Source organism: Orycteropus afer, unplaced genomic scaffold, assembly GCF_000298275.1.
Source record: "Orycteropus afer afer isolate SDZICR_OR568_19922 unplaced genomic scaffold, OryAfe1.0 scaffold00694, whole genome shotgun sequence".
In the NCBI taxonomy this organism is placed as follows: domain Eukaryota; kingdom Metazoa; phylum Chordata; class Mammalia; order Tubulidentata; family Orycteropodidae; genus Orycteropus; species Orycteropus afer.
This window is the reverse complement of record NW_006922281.1, coordinates 219,778-225,767: the sequence shown is the minus strand read 5'-3', so window position 1 is coordinate 225,767 and position 5,990 is coordinate 219,778.

The window sequence follows — 5,990 nt, the reverse complement described above, 5'->3', positions numbered from 1 at the left end:
CGCTCCGCAGCCCGGCCTGGGCCTTCAACGCGGCCGTGGCCATGGCCGTGCTGGTAGCCGCGGGCCTCTTGGTCTCCGGCGTCTACATCTTCTTCCTCATCCCACGCGCCGCTGCGCCCGCCGCCGCGCGCCCCCAGCTGGTGGCGCTCGCACCGGCGCCTGGCTTCTCGCTGTTCGCGCCGGCCACGCCCACCCGGACGCTGGAGCCCGACGCCACCGCGCGGGGGATCGCGCGGGAGGCGCCCGCGCCGGAGCCTGCAGGGGGCGCCGCGGACCCGACGGAGCCGGGCACTGGGCTGGACTGGGGCTTGGATCCCACGTTGGGGGAGACCAGCGGGGAGAGCAGCGCTGGCTGGTCTCCGCGGGCACGAGGCGGAAGGAGGGCGTGGGGCAGGCGGTGAGCACACCCCGACGCCAGGCGCACCCTCAGCTCTGGCTGTGCTGGGAGCCAGCCCCGCACACAGCTGCTTCCAGCATGCCCACCGTGTCTCTCTCTCACACACGCAGAAGGATGCTCAGAGACTATGCATCCCCTAGGGATCCTGTTGGGAGGCACCCTGACCCTGATTCCCGTGGGCACCCAGTTGGAGGAGAGCCCCTGACCCCAATTCCCGTAGGGGTCCTGCTGCTATTACCCACAGCCATGACGTCTTACCTGGTCCACCACAATGTAGCCCCTCCACCTTCCAGGAACTGCTATAACCCCAACCTCCATCCCTAACTGCACCCCGGGTTGAGCCTGGTAGGCTCTAGTCATCTCCATGCTGATCCTGGGTGGGGCTGGGGCTCAGAGGGCAGGGGTGGCCTGACGGGGCTGGGGACAGCTAGACAGGGCAGGACTCTCAACCCCAGTCCTGAGTCCCAACCCAGCATTTACCTCACAGACTGTGGCTTCTGGGATCCCCCAGCATGCTTTCAGGCAGCTGTGGTCACCAGGGCTCAGAGTGGCCTGGTCACCCCTGGACCAGACAGTGGTATACGGGCGGTGGGGTGTACCTCCTGGACCTTCCCAGCCTGCCCCTCTGCCTCTGCCTGCCCCAGAGCTCCTGTCACCTCCATCTCTACTTATGTCTCATGGACAGCCCCTGCTTTTCCTCCCCCTACAGGAGTCTCTCAGTGCCACCCCCTCCCCAAGCTGCCCTCCCAGCTCAAGCTTGAGTCCTAACTGTGGACAGCAGCCTTCAGGGAGGATAGCTCCTGTCCCCATCCTTCCCACAGCCTTCCTGGGTTAGTTACAGTGGAGTGGACAGCCGCTGCCCCCTGCACTGGGCCTCTGCTTTCCCCTGAGTACTGAAGCCCCATTCTGACTCACCTCATCAAGGATTGGGGTGTTGGGAGTGGGCACTCCAGAAAGAAATTCTGTGAGGCTGGAGACTCTTGTCTGATTTCTTTACACTTGCGTCCTCAGTGCAGCATACAGTGGGCGCATCACAGGTGACGGCATCACAGGTGACTGCAAGGCAGCCTGGGAATTCCTGTGGGCACTCGAGGCTCACCCCGCTCCCAGCTGCCCAAGTCCCAGGCATGTCTGTGCAGTTAGTCTACTGTGAGTTGCTGCTAAAAAAGTGGCAAGCCAGAGGAAGAACACCAGGGTGTCTGAGGGAGTGTCTTCCCAGACCAGTTCTTGGCCCACACCCGGTTGCCAATGTCACCCACAGGGACTGGGACCAGCGTGCTGGGTCACTGGGCAGCCACAGCCCAGCGTAACAGGGAGGAGGGCCTGCTAGGGCACAAGCCCCTTTGAGTTTCCTCCAGCTGCTGTAGCAAGCTACCCCAAACTGAAGAACACAGACCCACAACAGTTGCTGTTGATTCCAGCGTGTGGATACCCATATGTGTCATAGTAGAACTGTGCTCTGTAGAGTTTTTAACGGCTGTGACCTTTGGAGGAAGCCCTGGTGGCACAGTGGTTAAATTGCTTGGCTGCTAACCAAAAGGTCAGTTGTTCGACTCCTGGAGGTGCTCTGCAGGAGGAAGACATGGCAATCTGCTTCTGTGAGTATCTGCAGCCTTGGACACCCTACCGGACAGTTCTGCTCTGTGCTGTAGGGTCACTATGAATTGGAATCAGCTCCATGGCAGTGGGTTGGCTGGTTGGTTGGACTTTGTAGAAGTAGATCGCAGGCCTTCCTTCTGAGGTGCACTTGGGTGAATTAGAACTGCCGACTGAAAAGTTAGTTTCCAAGTGCTTAACCATTTGTGCCCTAAGAACTTCAACTTAGAGTGGCTTAAAACAACATGAATCCATGAATGCATTCTCTTCTGGTTCTGGAGGCTAGGAGTCTGGAACCCTCCCTCTGGAGGTTCCAGGGGAGAACCCATTCCTTGGGTTTTCCAGGTTCTAGAGTTGCATTTCTTGGCTCTTGGCCCCTTTCTCCATCTTTAAAGCCAGCAGGATGACATCTTTAAATCTCTCTGATTCTCCTGCTTTCATGTAAGGGCCCTTGTGGTAGCATTTAGGCCCTACCCACCTCGATAACCCAGCAAATGTCCCCATCTCAGGGTCTTTAACTTAATCACATGTACAAACCCCATCTTGTCACGTAAGGTAACATAATCATAGGCTCCAGGGATTAAAACCAGAAAGATCAAACCCACTGCCATGGAGTCAGATTCGACTCATAGCGACCCCTCCTTGGGTTTCCAAGGAGCTATCACTACAGAAGTAGATTGTCCAGTCTTCCTTCCGAGGAGTGGCTGGTGGTTCAAACACACCAGCCTTCTGGTTAGCAGTCACATGCATCTTGGTGGTGGTGGAGTGTGCTGTGGCATCCATGCCTACCCACAGCACCCCTATAGGACAGGGTGGAGCTTCCTCATAGGGCTTCTAAGTCTATAACCCTTATGGGTGCAGTCGCCAGGCCTTTTCTCCTATGGAACCACTGGTGGGTTGGCTAGCAGTGGAGTTCTTAACCATTGCGCCACCATGGCTCTTTTGGATATCTTTAGGGGTCATCATTTAGCTTACCACAGGGTCCCTGGGGGCTCCCTTCCTAATCACTCACCTCTTCCAACCCAGGCTGGGTGGGTGGCTGTGGGGCTGGCCCAGATAGGCTGAGCCAGGAGGCTCAGAAAGGGGCTGCTGGCCATCAGTGCACAGAGGAGGGAGACAGGATGCTGCCTGCCTGGGGGTGGTCAAGGGAGACTGCCTGGAGGAGAGCCCCTCAGAACTATATCCTCAAGCACACTCAGGAGAAGTGACAGCTGATGTTGAGGTGGGAGGCATGGTCTGCACAACAGGGGCAGCCAGACAGTGGCTCAGGGCAGGGGACAGGACTGGTTCCCTCCTGAAAGCAGCTACTGGGGTGCGTGGGAACCCACGGCCTCAGGCTCGTCTCCTGTAAAACGAGGCTGATGACAGAGCTCACGGGTCTCTGAGAGTCCCTGTCTGCCAATTACTACCTCAGTGTCTGCCCACCCACGGCAAGTGACAGCAAGGCTGCCCTGAAGCCACCCGGGGCAGGACCTTGGTGGACACTCCCCACCCTTGTCCACCAGCCTGTGACCACACTGTCCCCATCTACCCCTCCTCAGGTCCCCAGAGTTGGGCCCTCTCAGCCCTCCCTGTGCCCATCCCCAGGTCCCACTGGACACTGCTCACAGACCCTGGCTTGGGCACCTCTGCCCAAGGCTGGCTTCTTTTCCCAGGGCTCCGTGAATGACCCCTGGGGAGGCTGGCACGGTTTTGGGGCACCAGTGTCTACTAGAGGCCTGCTCGCACCAGCCAGATCTTGTTTCCTCTTCTGGGACACGGGCGGCAAGAAACCCTCCGCTTGCAGGAAGAATCTGCTCATCCACAAAGGCTCACTGAGCACTTGCCCCATACCAGGCATACTGGCAGCACCCAGGGAACAAGGGGCGCTCACGTGGGAGATGACGCCCAGAGGGCTCAGAGCGGGGCCCCTGTTCCTTCTGACCGCACCGCCTCCTGCCTCCTCACCCGTGCAACCCCCAACTCCCTAAGCCTTCCCCAGGTTCTGCCCTCCAGGAGTGATGCCAGGGGCTCCATTTTACGGGGATTCACCACTTCCCACGAAAGTCTAGGAGGCCCCTGTCCACGCCAGGTCCGTTCCCCGCTATAGGGGACTGGGCCAAGGGACCAGTGGTCCAGGATGGGGACAACTTCCAGGACCCTGGGCGCAGCAGTGTCCAAACTGACAGATGGAGAAACTGAGGCCGAAGGGCAGGGCAGGACGCGGATTCGAACCCCCCAAAAAACCCCTTCTCCCATCAGGCCAAAGCCCTGGCCGGGCAGCCTCGTTGTGCCCTACGTCCCTGGCCCCGCAGCCACAGCTCCCTTTGCGGCCTCAGTTCTGTCGCGATCTTCCACAGCACGGGAAAGAGCGTCAGGAAACGCAGACCAATGACAGATCGCCCTGTCGGCTGGGGGCGGTGCCGAAGTTGCTATAGCAACCAGGTCCAACACACCCTCCAGGCCGCTAGTGCACAGCGTTCCACCAGGAGAGCGCGCTGGAGCGCGTAGCCAATCAAGACCCGAGACCGCCATTGCTATGGCAACCAACGGCCAAACGGACCCGACTGCTCTAGCGTCCCGGAAGTGTTACTGCGGGCTGGCGACAGTGTGGAAGGAAGACTATGACACAGGATAGAGGCGAGAGAACCAAAGCTGCGGTGTTCGGGAGAAGAGAGAAAGGAACAGCGAAAAGACCCAGCTACCTTAAATGCTTTAAAGGGTTAGACAAAAAGAATGCCGTAAGTATCGGACTTCAGCTGTTCGCCAAGTGCCATGCACAGCGCAAACAGGTCCCGGCCCTCGCCGGTCTTAAGTTATAGAGGGCTCGATGGACATGGAATAAATTATATGTTAACACACACTCATATTGTCATGAATAAATTTTAGTTCAGATAACTTTTAATACAGTGTCAGATAAATTTTAATACAGTATATGGTTATGCGGGAGCTCTGGTAGCATAGTGCCTAAGGCACTTGACTGCTAACCAGAAGGCTGGCGGTCCAAACCCACCAGCCACTCCTCGGAAGGAAGATGGAGCAATCTACTTCCGTAGAGATACGGCCTCGGGAACCCAAGGGGTCGCTGTGAATCAGGTCTGACTCGATGGCACATAACAACAATAACAACATATGGTTATGCATATATTTTAGCAGATTTTAACAGATTATACTTATGCATAAATGTTATGGCAGTCAAATTTTAACACAGGTTATATAGTTAAGAGTGGAGTTAGGTGTTACAAAGGAAGAGACCCAAGTGTGTGCCAGACATGTGGGGTGGGAGGAACAAGATCCTTGGGTCAGGCCTCTTGGGACAAAGTAGGTCATTGTCACCCTGTAGTGAGCTCAGATAAGTTCTCTCTAACCTAACCTCTCCACAGACCTGACAAGCCTGGAACTGGAGGATCCACTTCCAAGATGGCCCACTCACACTTGTGACTATTGGCAGGAGGCCTCAGTTCCTTGCCTTGTGAACTACTCCAGAGGGTTGCTTGAGTGTGTTTACGACATTGCTGCTGACTCCCAGAGTGAGTGAGCCAAGAGGAAACAAGGAGGAAGCCACATGTCTTTTGTAACCTTATCTTGGAAGCCACATGCTATCACTTCTGCCACGTTTTATACTCAAAGTAAGAGGACTTTGGGTCAACCTTTTGAAAAGAGGAGGGGTAAAGAATTTGCAGACATATTTAAAACCACAACAAGCTTACACAGGATTGGTTTGGCCTTGTTGGCTGGAGGCCTCATTGGGGGCCATCTTGGATGCACTGGCATGGTCCTTTGCTTTTCTTCTTCAGCCAAGGAGGCCTAAGCCAATCCTTTGGGTCTGCCTTCTCATAATAATGTCCTAGGCCCCTGTTTGAGGCTGAATCCTCAGGGGGCAACTCTCCACCTTTCTGTGAATCTAAGGGGAGGGAGAAGAGAAACCAATGCCCAGGAAGTGGACAGCAATAGAACCCAAGAAGAGAAAAAGAAGAGTGACTGCAGCTTTGATCTGTTATCACCAAACCAATCAAAC